At 33.6% G+C, this 15,396-nt stretch overlaps 1 protein-coding gene across 5 annotated transcripts in view; it reads left to right on the plus strand.

The window, feature by feature from the left end:
• The first annotated feature begins 6,315 nt into the window (after positions 1-6,315).
• LOC119634247 overlaps positions 6,316-15,396 on the plus strand; it is a 39,789-nt gene continuing 30,708 nt past the window's right edge. For 4 of the 5 annotated variants that reach the window (XM_038028306.1, XM_038028311.1, XM_038028313.1 and 1 more), the window contains exon 1: positions 6,316-6,786. The gene's annotated coding sequence lies outside the window, so the exon portion shown is untranslated. The remainder of the gene's footprint in view (positions 6,787-15,396) is intronic. The other variant, XM_038028307.1, reaches the window with a different exon arrangement.

The raw sequence follows: 15,396 nt of genomic DNA on the forward strand, positions 1-15,396 counted from the left end.
ATCTGATTATTATATGAATAATTATGAAATTGACCCCAACGTGTTCTCATTGCGACAAAGACAGTCTTTGTGTGTGGTTGTTAGTAGCTAACTTAAAAAATATTGAGCCTTTAGAAGAGTCATGTATTTACATTTACTATTAGTTATATTAATAGACGCAGACGACGCAGTTTTTTGAATCTTACGAATATTGCTAGCATTGCCATTACTAGGCGCAATATATTTATGTCACTAAGCGATATTCATTAGTGAACTTGGAATTTTTTTCATAATAAATTGAAATTCAATGAACCGTCAAGCCATTGGAAAGATGCAATGTTAATGATGACGCCCAATCTCAATTTTCATCATAAGCGAGTGGTTTGAAATATGCATTTTTTTTTTTTTTTTATGTATAGCATACGTGTGCACACACTTAGCCATTCAAATATTTATATTTAGTTTACTTTATCAGCTTAATCAAAATGAAGCATGCACTTTATGGAATTGTGTGTATAAACAAAGCTTGTCATGTACGAAGGTACGTTTGTGCATATGAAAGCTATCTGCGATTGCTTGTCTACCTGTCAACATAGCTGACCTTAAAAAGCAATTTTGAGAATCTTGTTACCTTACGTTTGCCGCACACGTCATCGCAAAAGAAAACATCAGAAGCAAAAGTCAAATTGGTTTTGAGTCGAATATTTCAATGCTCGCCAACTACATTAACACACTTCAACAAATTTACTGCGTCACACCTTATTACCTATGTAGGGGAGAGATGGGGGTGCATACGAGAACCCTTTACGAAAGACTTCGCCCCTTAAAAACGAACTTTTAAGTTTCTCTATAAAAGTAATTTTTTAAATTTATCCGAAGGTTTGGGAAACCACAAGGAAAGGGAAATTTACTTTATTGTGGCGATAGTTACTTTATTGTGGAAATTGCCTTTGAAAAGTACCTGCATTGCTTATCAAAGTTCCCATGAGCTTCCATTTGCTGTGATTGCAAGCACTTCGAAAGGCGAACGGTTGGATTTCGTGGTAATTACAAGCAAGATATACAACTTCGGAGGTCGATCGTGTTGTCCTTGGAGAGCAGCGATTTCTGCGGTTTACATTTAAAGCAATATTATGCATAATAAACAAGATTTATCGTTCCATTCGCGAGATTTAGAAATAAGCATCAGAGTCAATCTGCGGCTCTCTATGCCTCTCTTATTGGAATGTTCACGTTGTCACAAAGCCTTAGCAAAATTTGAAAAAGATCAAATACATTGCTTGTCGGTGACTACAGTAATTCATTCGGGTTTGAAAATAAGTGCAGTCCGTCCAGAATCACTTATTCAGGAAGCAAAAAGAAATCTAAGCATTGCAAATATTGGAGTGGACCGATGAGAACAAAACCCCCTATATATGTCATATTTTACAATTTTATATATTCCAGCTGTAGTTAGATTACAATCTCATCATGATCAAAAATTGCTTATGTTTTCTCTGTGCAATTCACGGTATTAGAGTGCAGTATTGCATGAATGGCAAAGAGCACATGCCGTGTCATGTTTCTTTATACAAATGTGTGAAAGCGATTGTAGTGAAAAAAAAAAACATTTTTTTACACCACGGTTTCCATATGACTTGATTTCAAGAAATCGAATATATGTTGATTTTGATTGAGTTTTGCTTTTATTTTCATCTTATGGTAAATAAAAGAGAGGAGATTGAACCAACTTTAAGAAAAAAAATGGGATTAGCTGTAACTTTTGATGAAAATTAATTTTCTGATAGTCACCGTTATCTTTTGAATAAATTTTTTATTGTTGTATTTCATCACAATATTGACCTTCATATTCTTCTTCCATGAACACTTGAAGTTAATTTCCATTTACAGGTGCATTTGGAACAACATTCCATTGCAACAATTTCATCATAAAATATTTCACCTTGGTACTTGGTTTCGACGCACAACACAGTACACATTCAAATGATTTATATTATATATCAAGGTATCTTGTCACGATACAACGTGAAAAACGTTTCGATGCAACAGAGTACACATTTTTCTGGACATGCGTTACGTCTACGTTTCAATTGTTTTTGTTTTCTTTTAATATGACTATTTACGCGAGAAAAGTGACCTGTTTGTGTAACAAGGTCACGGTCAAAAGGAAATGAAAAAAGAGAAAAAAATATGGAAGAAGTGGCGGCAGCCTATCCGTAAAAGTTGAGGCTTTTACAAACTGAGTACTCACTACAGCTACGACCAGAGAGAACTCTAAAGTACTCGAGAATTAAATAAGCGGACGCTGACTTGGTAGTCGCGGTTCCAACTCATTCGGTTAGTAATGCGGACAAACTATCTTACTTCGTATGATACTTTGGTTTAAATAAAAAAATGAAAAAGTTCGCTTAAAACGGTCCCGCTACAGCACGAACTAACCGTGTTAATCGGCGGGCGCTTGTACACATTTACATTTATACGATACTAGATCGTTATTTACTTATTAATACAACTAGAAATAATTTGAAAGATAAATATTGAAATAATTCGTTCTGTAGACCACATTTTTTCACATTGAGCGATAAATTATCTCTTTTCGTAACAATATTTGTTGTTTTCTTATTTACTTTCAAATATCATTTGTCTCCAATTATCGTAAGCAATACTATGTATATTCCAGCGCAGTGGCACTTGGGTCGGTAGTCATTGGCTTCAACCCATCAATTTATGCAAATGACTCCCCTCCTTATTATGATCCCCTCATTATTATTAGTTCTTCTCGCGGCAATATCTTTCATTTTTCTTAATCACCAGCTTCATCGACTTGTTCCACTGCTCTCTTATTTTCTTTTTCATTGTGTATTCTCCCTACAGATAGTCTCTTCTTAGGCAGCAAAGGATCTTGAAAGGACGAAGTTGGACTTGCAATGGCATAGAGAATCGATTTGCTTCGTTTAAAGAAAATATTTAAGCAAATATATTATAAATATAAGGGACAATATCCATGCTGTAGCGTACTGTATTGTATCTGCATTCCATTTTACCTTTTTCGACTTCTACAGGCAGGCAGGTGGCTAAAGGGATTGATTATGTAAAGGCGCTTAGAATTGGACAGTCGAAGTCAGTTATTTCCGCTGCAAATGGTATGAAAATTTTTGCATATCTCCATTGGTGAACCTTGAAAAATGTTTACTAAGGACAAACATCAATCTGTCTGACCTCATAAAGTTTCCAATTTAATTTTTTGATTTTTTCCTTTTGCTCTTTCTGTTCGCTTTTTTAGCCTTTTTCCCTGAAATTGTGCAAGTTTTTTATTTCATTGTTTTTATTTTATTAAAACATCAATTGCGCTATTGATCGCGATATAGTCTGCATTGAATTTATTTAAATTTAATTTTACCTTATTTGGAATAATTGGCAAGAGCAACAACAACGGCAAGATAAATGACTTATTTTCAATTTTCACAATGAAGCAAAATTGCTGTAATTGTCTTCTGATCATAAATAATTTCAATTATATAAGAATTTTTAATTCATTTGCGTAGGCATGTTCATATCATTTTTTTTCTTTCAACAATTAGTTGTCACTATTTTCGGCTTTCGTAGTGCTTTTATTCCAACACACGCAGAATGATAAATTTAATATGTATGTGTGACTTTGAAAAAATTGTTCTTTTTTTAAAAAGTTTTATTACTAAAAATCGTTGCTTTTTGAAAGAGACCGATCCTCGACTTATATAGGGAGAGGTTAGTTTTAATTTAATAAATCTTTAGGAGAAAATCATTCTGAATATTTTCAAAACAAATCTGGAAATAGAGCCGATAATCTTAGCTGCTTGTGGTCATCTTGTTTTAATGCAAGGTGGCTTTTCTTCGAGGCCAATCAATTGCAACAATAAGATTAATAACAATAAATTTGAACATTGAAAGAATTATTCAAAGAGAGTCTTATTGAAATCTTTTATAAAGTAGCTTAAAATTGAAAGGAAGGATCGTATGCACTTCCTCAAAATGTTTGCAACCCCAGAAGGAAGCTTCAGAGACATTACAAAGTATATATATTCTAGGGTAGCAAAGGTCCAATCCGATGTCAGCATGTCCATCTATCCGTTTGCCTGTCGGCCTGTCTGCCTTTGTCATGTGATGGTCGCAAAGAGGAAGCTATCTGCTTCAAGTTTGTCAAAAACATTGCAAGTTCTTGCACACTGGTTGATATTGAAATTGGATCAAATCTGATCTCTCGCTTCATACTTACAAACCACAACAACAGATATAATTATAAAAATTTGCAGTTACGGGTGATGATAAAGCATCCGTACAAAAACGGAAGCAATTACCCGCGCCCACGTCCTCGATATTATAGAATATTGAAATTTGATTCTTTTATGAACACGTTTGCAACCACCACAAGGTAAACAAACTTATGGTGGCTTTCCCATCTTGCAAAAAATTTTGTAAATATTTTCTCTACATTATTGTAGATTTTATAGCTTGAGGATCAAAATTTTCTTTGTTTTCCAAAATCATTTGTTCCATCGAGCTAAGATTTCCTACACCATGCAATTGTTCCATACATCCAGTATCGGTTAAAAATGTTGGTTTCTTTACTTGTTTCGTTATTAACATATCGTTGGTGTTTAAATTGTTCCATTCGTCGATACCCATATCACCTTTAATATAGAAATAAAAACATTAGCAAGGGGAGAACACCAGAGGAGTTAGGATACGGAATCTCTACAAAATAATTCTAATAACGATTGGGTTGATGTATAATTACCAGGCGGTCTTGAAAACTAAAAAAATTAAATTTTTTACACCTTTTCCTAAATAATTTAATATTTTCTCTTGAGAGAACAGCTGATCATGATATGGCGCAACTAAATGCTTATAAATTAATAAAAACCGGCAAATAGAAGATGGGTCTTATATTACTAAGAAGAGGAAGTTTTGAAAAAAAGAAACACAAAAAAGTTTTTTTTTTTATTTATTTACTTTATGTGAATAAAAGCAGATCGAGCCAAAAAGCTGGATAAATATCGTACTGAGGCTTGCCTCAGGGCGATTCGAATTTTTTAACTTTGTTCCACAAAGAAGCTAAAAATATTTGGCTTAAAGTTTGCTGGAAAGAAAAGTATATTGTAACTCTTTATCCCAAGTCGATTCACAGTCATCTGAGAGTAATTGTTCCGGTAAGTGCAACAAATAATCTGAACGTAGGTCCAGATATCCCATAAAGATTGTATGTTCTAGCTTAATACCAAATTTTGAGTTGGTTCAAATCCGGCCATCTATCCTTCTATGTAAAATCGGTGGGACGCATTTTCCTGGTCGCAAAATCGAAGCTATCGGCTTTAAATTTGGTAGAAAGCTTGGCAGTCTTATGTATGGAAATTGAAGTTGAAAACGGGCCGAACCAGCCGAAGAACACGTCAGCAACATGAACGGAGAGCAACTCGCCTTTCTCAGTTTTTTTCCTCATTGCACGTATACTACAAAGGACACACGAATAAAATTTTCACGTATCCTACAAAATGAAAAAAATCAATCGCAACCCCACCCAATATAAAAATTTAATTTAATCTTATTTTTTTAAGTCCTTTCTACGAAAAAGGCGGTAAATGTGTATAAAGGGCTTTTCTATTGTTTTTATTTATTTGTTTTTTTTTTTTGTTAGTTTCAACTTTCTTTCGTTAAAGGCCCTTGTATTAACCTTATAATTATACTCATAACTAATTTGTCTGTAGTGCTGTAATGGCATTGTTTAAAGAAAGATCTGTAGAGGGTGTAGCCATCCAGAATTATACGTAGACGATTTGTATGATAGTCCATTATATTGGTAAGACGGATCGTATTACTGCCTACATGTACATTGCTATGCCTATAGAACAGAAGACGATGAATATTTTATTTTGTATTGAAATTGTTGTTAGGTTTTTATGTCATTTTTCAAGAAAATTTTCTTTACAAATCCTATTTCATTGTTATGTTAATTTTAACGAAAAGTTTCTCTCAAGCTAAAATATTACGCATGTAATAGGTTTGTCTCAAGTCAAAAGTTAGCAAATACCGGCGTAAGCCACAAGAGATTTATTCTAACAGATATAAAAGCAAACACACAGTGAGGTAAATTAACCAAGCTTCAAACATCTCGACTAAAATGAAATGTTAACTAACATTAAGTTGAAAGCTTTTGAAGCTTTTGAACAAAAGCTTTCGTCAATAGCTTGACAAAAACAAAGGTAAAATTATTATAATTTTGCATTCATTTCGTTCAGCCGTTTAGTTACAAAAATTTAACAACAGCGATAACACTAAAAAAAGGACCGGAGACCGGAATTCAAAACATTTATAAAAAAAATAAAAATAAAAAATAAAAAAAAAGAGATAGAATTATTAAGTTTTTAAAGCATAAATTAAACGAATTGAAATTTTGATAACTCGTTTCCGAATATTTATGGAAATTGAAAACACGAAAACATTAACCGACTACTACTTACGCTTAACACAATCGATTCTCCAGCTTTTCTTCTTATTTTGAACTAAAGAAACCGTAACAGTAGTGAAACAGTGAACAGGTTGGATTCGAAAATCCTGTTGCCGTTGAAAAAGGACTCTCAGTGCTAAAAGTTATTCTAAACACTAGAATAAAATAAAAACAAAAAGTAAACATCTTTTATATATTTTCTATAAGACTCTCATAGATATCCAGAATTTTTTCTTTCTGTAAAGAAACTATCATAAGGATAACAAATATTGTTTTTTTGGTTTTTTTTTTTTTTTTTCTGAGAACAAGCAAAAGCTTTACAAGTAAGTATTGCATGCATTTAAGAGCCGTGTATTTGACTTTATCATGCGAATGGATTTTATTTTCCAAATTTACATACATATATATTCTCTTTGCTTCTATGTTGTTACTCTGATATATGCAAATACACGTTGTAAGTGGTCCGCATTCCTTTATACTTTATACACAGTGCATAGTTTGTTTATTTATTTTACTACTCTCATGGATTTTCTTATGTGCTGGTACTGGTGTAGTAGTAGTACTGGTAGTAGTAGTGGCGGTGATTTTAGTTAACTGCTTATTAAAGTCGTAAACAATTTATTGTTTACACTTGCGCTTATGGTATGCAAAAGAGAATTTTGAGGAATCAAATATTCTTTGCTTATCACGACTGTTTCTAAAACTTTGAGTGCATTATACTACATAATAATATCTTCTACTTCAAGTTCATTGACATTATTTACTAAATTGTGAAAAAAAAATTACAAAAGTCGCAACAAAGCGTTATTGACGTTTTTTTTTTTTATAATAAGCAACGTTTGCTATAAAAAAAAAAATGAATGCAAGGATTTTAAAGTTCTATTTTTTGGTTATTTAAAAAGTGGAACATTTGTGTCGTAACCAGGATTCTAAAAGATGTATTTTTAAACTTTGTTGGTTTTTCCTTTTAAACTTTAAGAAAACGTTAATATTGGGTTTCTTTTCAGATGAAGAACGATGCGAAGAGAAAAACAGCATTTTTTTTAAAAATTAATATTTTATGGGGTTTAATAATTAATTGCTTAATAATAAAGTTATTGAATTGATTGTTTTGATATATTCCGTATAACTTTTCTTGTATAGGAAACATGCTTCTTGTAGTCCACTTTTCACATATTGGACGGAAGGCATTGAGTGATTTGGCACACGACGCTCTAATTCATTCCACATATTTTTGATGACGTTCATGTCTGGCGATTGGGCAAGAGGGTGTGGCAGTTTGAGGCAGCTATGCAAGAGCCTTTCTTGAGTTAAGCGAAACATATGCTTGAGGATTTCTTAACTTGATAGAATTTCTTTGCCCGCACTTTCTTTTAAATTTTCGTTCAATATCCTTAAACAATCCTCCTTGTTTGAATACCATATGCATACGCAAACTTTAACATGGCCATTGCCATGCTCGTCCTAAGCCTTTGCTACAAGAAGGTCATAGAAAGCTAAGACTAGAAAATGCGAGAAAACACGGTTGTATGTGTATTCTTTTTTCATTAAGAATTTGGTATTTTCTCTGGCAAATAACCTTCGATTTCAAAGTTTGATTATATATAACGGCTAATTTCCTTAGCAATTCACTTTGTGGACATCATAATGGGCAGCCATAAGTTAATACGACTCGAGTCTATACATTCTAAAATTAAACGCTTATATTTCACATTCACATAAAGTGTAGAGAGCTCTGCTATATTTCAAAGGCTTATCATAAACTTCTAGGATGTGTTTCTTGACGGTAGACATTTCATCTATGGTTACTCGGGAACATGTTATTGTGAACGTGAATTGCAGTACCTTGAGCAGTTGAGTAGTGCAGAAGGTAAAAATTTCTTACTTCTTGGCAGTTTCTTAAAATGGGAAGATGCTCGCTTTTGCCTTTGAATCGTTCATTCGTACTTATGGAATCTGAAAATATTGTTGTGCGAAATTTATCCTTTTAAGCAAAGTTCAGAAACAACCTCTTCTCCATCGGCACGCTGATCAGAAAACAAGGTCTTTCTGGCCTAAAATTCCGGTAATTATTATTCCCCCGAAGAATTTGTTCCAATATATTCAACATGTTTACGCATACTCTTTAATTGTTAAGATTCGAAAGTCAACAAACAAAACATTTTTTTCCAAGTGTCTTGTGTTCGATTCTTCAATTATTAATTCAATTAATTCGATACACGTCGAGATTTTCTCTCTAGTTGGCTGTAAATTCTCTTATTCAACTATGATTAGTTAAAAATTTTTCACACCAAGTCAAAGATGTTTTTCTTCACTCAATTACACACTTCGGTATTTACTCACATACAAACATCAAACGTTACAATGGGGTTATGCCGGTTTCTATTAACTGATGCCCACCGAACCAGTCATCAATAGCATTGAAAGCACATTTGCTTAGCGCACTATACATGGATAACATGATTTTCTTAATGATTTTATTTATATGGAAAAATTACTTTTTTCTTACTCTGCTATCTTGTTTTTATAATTTTAACTTAAATCGTAATTGCAATGAAACTGGAGCTAATAACAGAAAGAAAAAGTGTACAATTATTGTGGTGGTGGTATTGAATGCACCAGAGCGTTTACTTAGTTTAGCAAAGACTTTTTTTTATTTCTTTTTTTTATTATTTATTTATTTTTTGTCATTTTCTATCTTGTTTCTTTAAGTGGGCTCTACCAAGCTATTTCATGTTATGTGGTTATGCCACCAACACTATTTTCCGTTATATTTATTTTCAACTAATTGTCACAGCGACATTTTTGGTTAGTTTTGCTTTTTATATAACTGCATTTGTTTTATACCCGTCGCCAACGGATGAGGGATACATTCATTTTGTCAAAACGTTTGCAACAGGCAGACGGTAACTTCACACACCCCCACAATATAAATATATTTTTGATTAGCGTCAAATTCTAAATTGCATGTACATCTGTCCATCTGTCCATTTGCGCGCCTGTGTGATGTCTGTTGTATACATTCTCCTGGGCACAAATATGAAGCTATCGTCTTCAACTTTGGCAGAAACATTGAAAATTTTTACTCGCAGGTTGGTATTGGAAATGGACTTAAGCAGACGAAAGACGCGCCCGCAATGCCACGTACAATGAGAACACCATTTTTTAAAAGGAATAGAAAATTTCTTTTTTGTCCGGTACTCATGAACTAGAATAGATAAATCTAAAAACACGCTACAGTACCTGTGCTAAAATAGTAAAAATTCACCAGATCATCCCAATGTCATAGTGTGTCATAATTTCATTTTCTTCCCGTGTGTATAAGTCGCTAGACAATTTCAAATTCGAAATGCGTGTAAGCAAGATTTGATCTGCTCCTCTGTCCACCTATCCGTCTGTGTAACTGTCTACTATCTGTGGTAAACACTTGGCCGTTCGCAAAAATAAGGATATCGTCTACAAATTTGCGCAAAAAAGCTGAAAATTACCCAACACGATCAAGGGACACTCCTATATTGCCCACAGGCCTAAGCAACAAAAAGTATCATAAGCTTTGCTTTCCGTGGTTTTTGTTTGCTACCCGTAAAGAGCAAATACGTTCACCATATAAATTTTCGCGGAAAAAGTCAGTAAGGATTCGTTGCCGATCAAATATAAATTTCTTAGTTGTTTTTTTTTTTTTTTAATATTAGCTTATTTAACAACTTAAACCGGTGATCGTTAATTTGATGGCGCAATTTTAATGCTTTCATATAACTGTGATGTGTACATATATATATATCTGTATATATATGTCTATATTACTCCTAAAAATTTTCTTTTGCTCTACATGATCTGCAGTCATTACATCATTACGCTAGTGATAAAAAGCCATCGTTAGGCCTAAGTTTTCCCAAGGTATATACAATTCAACCACTTCATGTTTTAGTATTGATATGTGGTATTAATTAACGTTGTCCACGTTGTATTAGCTTAAAATATATATGTATATATTTTTATTGCTTAATGATTGTAATTGTTTTATGCCTTCTCATCGGTCGAGTGCTTTTGTAAGAATGGCTTTAGGACACGATATAATTTTCAAGTCCGAATGATAGTAACAACACGATATAGAGTGAAATGAATATTACTGATGTTGAAGAATTTTTTCCTCAAAGGCGTAAACGGTTTTATTGGATTCTTAAATAAGTTCTCGCTTTTTCGTAACCAATACCATAAAGTATTAAGTGAAAGTGTGACTTCTTCATCCGAAAGTAAATTAGCATCTTTAGGTTTTAGACCGTAACACTAATAACTATTTCGCTTTAGGAGACATAACATAGTTCTTTCACAGCGTGCTGTGCGGCAGGTAACTTCAGGACGGGTGGGTGGGAACGGTGAAAAACCCATGTAGTTCTGCTGGATAAATCTTTTTTATCTCAACAGAAGAGAGTTTTGAACACATTTTCTTCACTCATGACCATCTGAGCCTTTCGCTGTATGCCGTTAAGAGCCTATCTCCCTGCGTCTGTCGATACGTCGAACTCATGTTCTATCCAATGAACATCATTTTGTATTCTCAACCCTAAAACACCATATTCTTGTACATTGACACCACTAGAAGGGAGGGGTGGTTTATCACTTATGCTATGCATTAGAAGACAGCTTTGAGTCTACTATCTATCAGTTGTTCTTTTCCCAAGGAGTTTATATTTTGCATCAAAAAATTTTATCCGAACGTATCGTTCTAATTATATATGAAACTAATATATAATTTTCTGAATGATTATGGTACACACTTTTTTGCATCGGTTGCAATTGTTGCGATACAAAATTTGGCATTGGCGATAGCCCTTTAAAGGGGTATAGGCGCAGAAAGATTCGGGTGAGAACGTAAAATCGTAAAGAGACATCTCACGCAACATTGTATTAAAAAACACAAAAAATAACTATGGTTGTGACGAACTTCACCCTTTGCATGACTTGCTACTGAGCCTTTAATATTCTTGTAAGAAACTTAACTTTCAATAATGTTGTAGCAAACAAGGCTATAGGTGTTTAAGAAGTCATGTGATGATCGTACCATCTTGGAATCAAAGAAAGATTCTACCTGAACTGATCGAAAAGAAATCAAACGAAGCCAACCTCGACAACTTTAACAAATGGTGGTTGACTAATTTAATGTCCACTGTACAAAATCAATAATGTGCAAACTGATTAACTTCTCCTGAGTCTTGTTTACGCGCATATAAACATTACTGTCAAGAAGGCGAAAAGCGCATCGGGCAAAAGAGTTTCGCGCGTATCCTTACACAATTCATGCGCTACATAATTCGGCGGTGCTTTAATTTATCCTGCAATATTGTTCAATTATCTAGGATCTGAGAGCAGACTGAGCAAAAAAAGGTTATGTTGTTTTGCTTACGTTGCGTCAGCTGGAAGCTTAATGTCCGCCTTCCACCATATAGGAACTGTTTCGTGCTTTTAATGCTGCTTGTCCTTACGACCAGATCAGTTGCGCTAAGTGTGCAATAAGCTTCTAAATGGCATGTCTGATTTCGCGTACCGAGATAATGTTCCCCATGGAGAGTCTAAGCATTTTCGAATTCTTAATATAAATTACTGCAAAACAAATCGTAACAAGGTTTCTATGCGAAGATTGCAGAAACGATATCATCAGAATTATAAGTTGATCGACTTTGGTGTAAGCGCTTCTATCATAAAGTCGCAGACTGTTTACCACTTGAACGCTTTGTAATGAAAAAGATTGTTGGGATTTTAATATCTAGAGTTTTTCAAATTTTTATGTTTACGATTAAATTTATGATGATGACGTAATGGTTGACTGCACGGTACTTACGTACCACGGTGTTTTGCAACTTATATGTGTAAATCGAAATATCTTGCCATAAGATCCGGACAACGGATCTACATTATCAAAGTAGACGTAGAAAAAATCTCTGCAGTGTTACTATTCTGGATAGTAGAGCGCAATAAATTTGGAGCATATTCGTACTAAGAAAAAGCGTAACAGCGCCTATCAATTAAAATAGAAAAGGAACGAACATCCAAAATACGAATAAAGAAAGAGAAAAAGGAACAACGAAATTAAAAACGGACTGCGCTAATAACACCCAAACAACGAGAAATTTGTACATGTTGTTTTGAAAAATGGCAGAGTACACCGCAAGTGCCAATTAGCAATTAAAAGCAAAATTAATAAGAAGTTCGTTAACCTTTTTAGATAATTATTTGCCTTTCCGCCACAGCCGAAGTGATTGATACATCCGTCACAGCATGCGGGAAAATTTGCACTACGGAGATAGTAGAGGATTTCACTTAAGTACAGTTAGGATCTACTATGAAGAATACCATTTCTTCTACCATAGTACTGCAAATCATTTTTTGCCATACGTAGCGAAAGTCTTCTTCTATCTAGGATAACAAATCCCTTGTAAAAGATGTTTTACTCAAAATTTGAGTGATAAACTTTTACCCAACACATGAAGTAACGGAAATTCGCTTCGATAAAAATTCTTGTTTATTTCATTTACTGCTTGCTCTCTTAGAGAAAATAAAACTAATTGCTGCTTCTATTATTTAAGCAAAACAAGATATAATAAAGTAAATTTAATTTTTTTCGGTTTTTTTAGGGAAAAAAACCAAAAAAAAATATTAATAAATTCATTCGAAGACGCATTCATTTTATAAATGATTTTCTCTAATAATAATGTTGTTGACATTTATAAATTGTTACTTTCATTACGTGGTTGACAATTGTTCATTCATTGTTATTCCAATGTTTCAGTGAATTGATTTAAGTCACGTATTTTTTATTTACTTTTAATGTCTTTGATCGCTTTAATAATTTATGAAGCAATTTTCGCATAAACCACCGAAAGAATACTAATCGTTTGTCTCTAACTTTTGTTAGATTTTTTTATTAACTCATTTGCCCATCAGTTTCAATCTGGCACAAAACAAAAGAGAAAAAATAAAATAAAAAAAATAAAAAGAAAGTCGAAGATTTAATTCGTTTAATTTCAGTTAAGGTAAAAACAAGCAAATCTCTATCTATTTCTGCATCTCGAATATAAAAAACAATATATATAAAATTTTGAACTTAACGTGGGTAGAGGAATTTGTTAGCGATTTGTTTTATTGTCATCATAATTTTTTTGTGCTCCTCTTGCTCCGCTTGCCTTGCGCGTTTACTGTAGTTTGCGAGCTATCAACGACGACATTTCAAGTTTACTTTCTGTTTAGAAGCTAGCTCAGCTACTCCCGCGATTCACACATTATGGGAGACCATAAAATATTAAAAAAAATCTTAAAAATCATTCCCGGAAATGGAAAGATGCCTGACATTCTAAAGCCAACAAAAGATACTGCATTGGCTGCTTGCACGAAAATTTGGGCAAGATAGGCTTCTTTTTCAAATATTGTAAATAACACGGTTTGCTTACTGTGGAACAAGTTCACCAGGACGATAGAAGCGATAGTAGATTGGCATGAATTTAAGATCGCATTGTTCAGATCTCGTTGCCAGTAAATGCTAATGGATGAGATCGTTGCGGACAACGGAAATTATTTTGAGGAGCTTGACAAACCGTTCCATAAAAAATGCATGGAAATGTTATCGCGACTATAAGTGTCACCAAACCCCGGGCACGCTTCCCTCTTCGCCTCCTTCCTGTAGCCGGCATCCAAGGTGATACTTAGTTATGTTATCAAAGTGTAGTGTTGATTGTATCACCCTGGACGGCGACTATAAAGGGTAGCGAAGGGAAGGGAGGTTGGGCTGGGGGCTTACTAACCGTTATAGTATATTTAGGGTAGCTAACGCTTTGTGGACGGATTATCTCGTTCCTCCCCTAACGACTGTTTCGATTGCTTAGCTTTTCTTTCCACTAATAATGTCCATTTTTGGTTAGCGCAGTTCATAAGACAACTGACCATGTCAAATGTAGATTCACGTTTGTGGTGATCGTGTCCCCTTTTCATTGCCCCTCGTGAATGCAACACACTCTTCTTTAAATGAAATTGTGAAAGTAATGCTGCCCAAGAATAGCATTTACCTTTGGCATATGCTCCAGCGTACGCCGTCGACATAAAGTGGAAAGGTGTTGCTTTCACACGGATGCAAATTAGATACTTCTTATCTTCCAAATTGTTTCGAATACATTCCCTGCTTTAGCATGGCTTTAATATAAATCTGAAAATGTAAATTAGTCAAAAGAAAAAAAAAAAAAAAAAAAATAAGCACAAAACAAGAACAAGTAAGATGTTGATTTATGTCAAAGTTTTTTATTTATAGGTTCGTTTACTTGCTTTTAACCAAATGAAATTTCTATCTTTATGAATTTTTGAAAAGAAACGTAAAAAATGTATTCGTTCTTTTTGAATAAATTCTCTTTTTTTATCATAAGACCGGTTTTATGAGCTGATGTCATTCATGCCTTTGTGTTATTTTTGCCGTTTTGGTGTTTTCTCAATTATTCTGTTTCATTTGATTATTCTAACCGTCGCCATTGGTAAGCAATGCCATTAATTTTGTATTAAAAAAAAAAAAAAAAAAAAAATTTGATTTCTATTAGAGAAAATGAGTAAAAACTATTTATGTCTTGCAGTAGGCCTTCAATCAGGAAAATTGACTAATATTTATATCTTCAGTTTATGCCGCTCTGAACCATATATGTAAGAAAGCAAACAGCGTTCATTTTTGGAGCGACTGTAACCGCTCAACTTATCATCTAGTGTCAATGTGTAAGAATTGTACACATTTTGATATCTATACACTTGTGATTAACACCTTTTTTGAGCTAAAAGTTTTGATGCCTTACTAAAGTGCTTCCATATTTCAAATTTTCGAAATTTTCTTTTTCGTTTATTTTCATTGCGAAATTTCGCAACTTTTGTACATGATTGTTAATTATTTTCAAGCATAATCTGTA

This window comes from Glossina fuscipes, unplaced genomic scaffold, assembly GCF_014805625.2.
Source record: "Glossina fuscipes isolate IAEA_lab_2018 unplaced genomic scaffold, Yale_Gfus_2 2, whole genome shotgun sequence".
Lineage (NCBI taxonomy): Eukaryota > Metazoa > Arthropoda > Insecta > Diptera > Glossinidae > Glossina > Glossina fuscipes.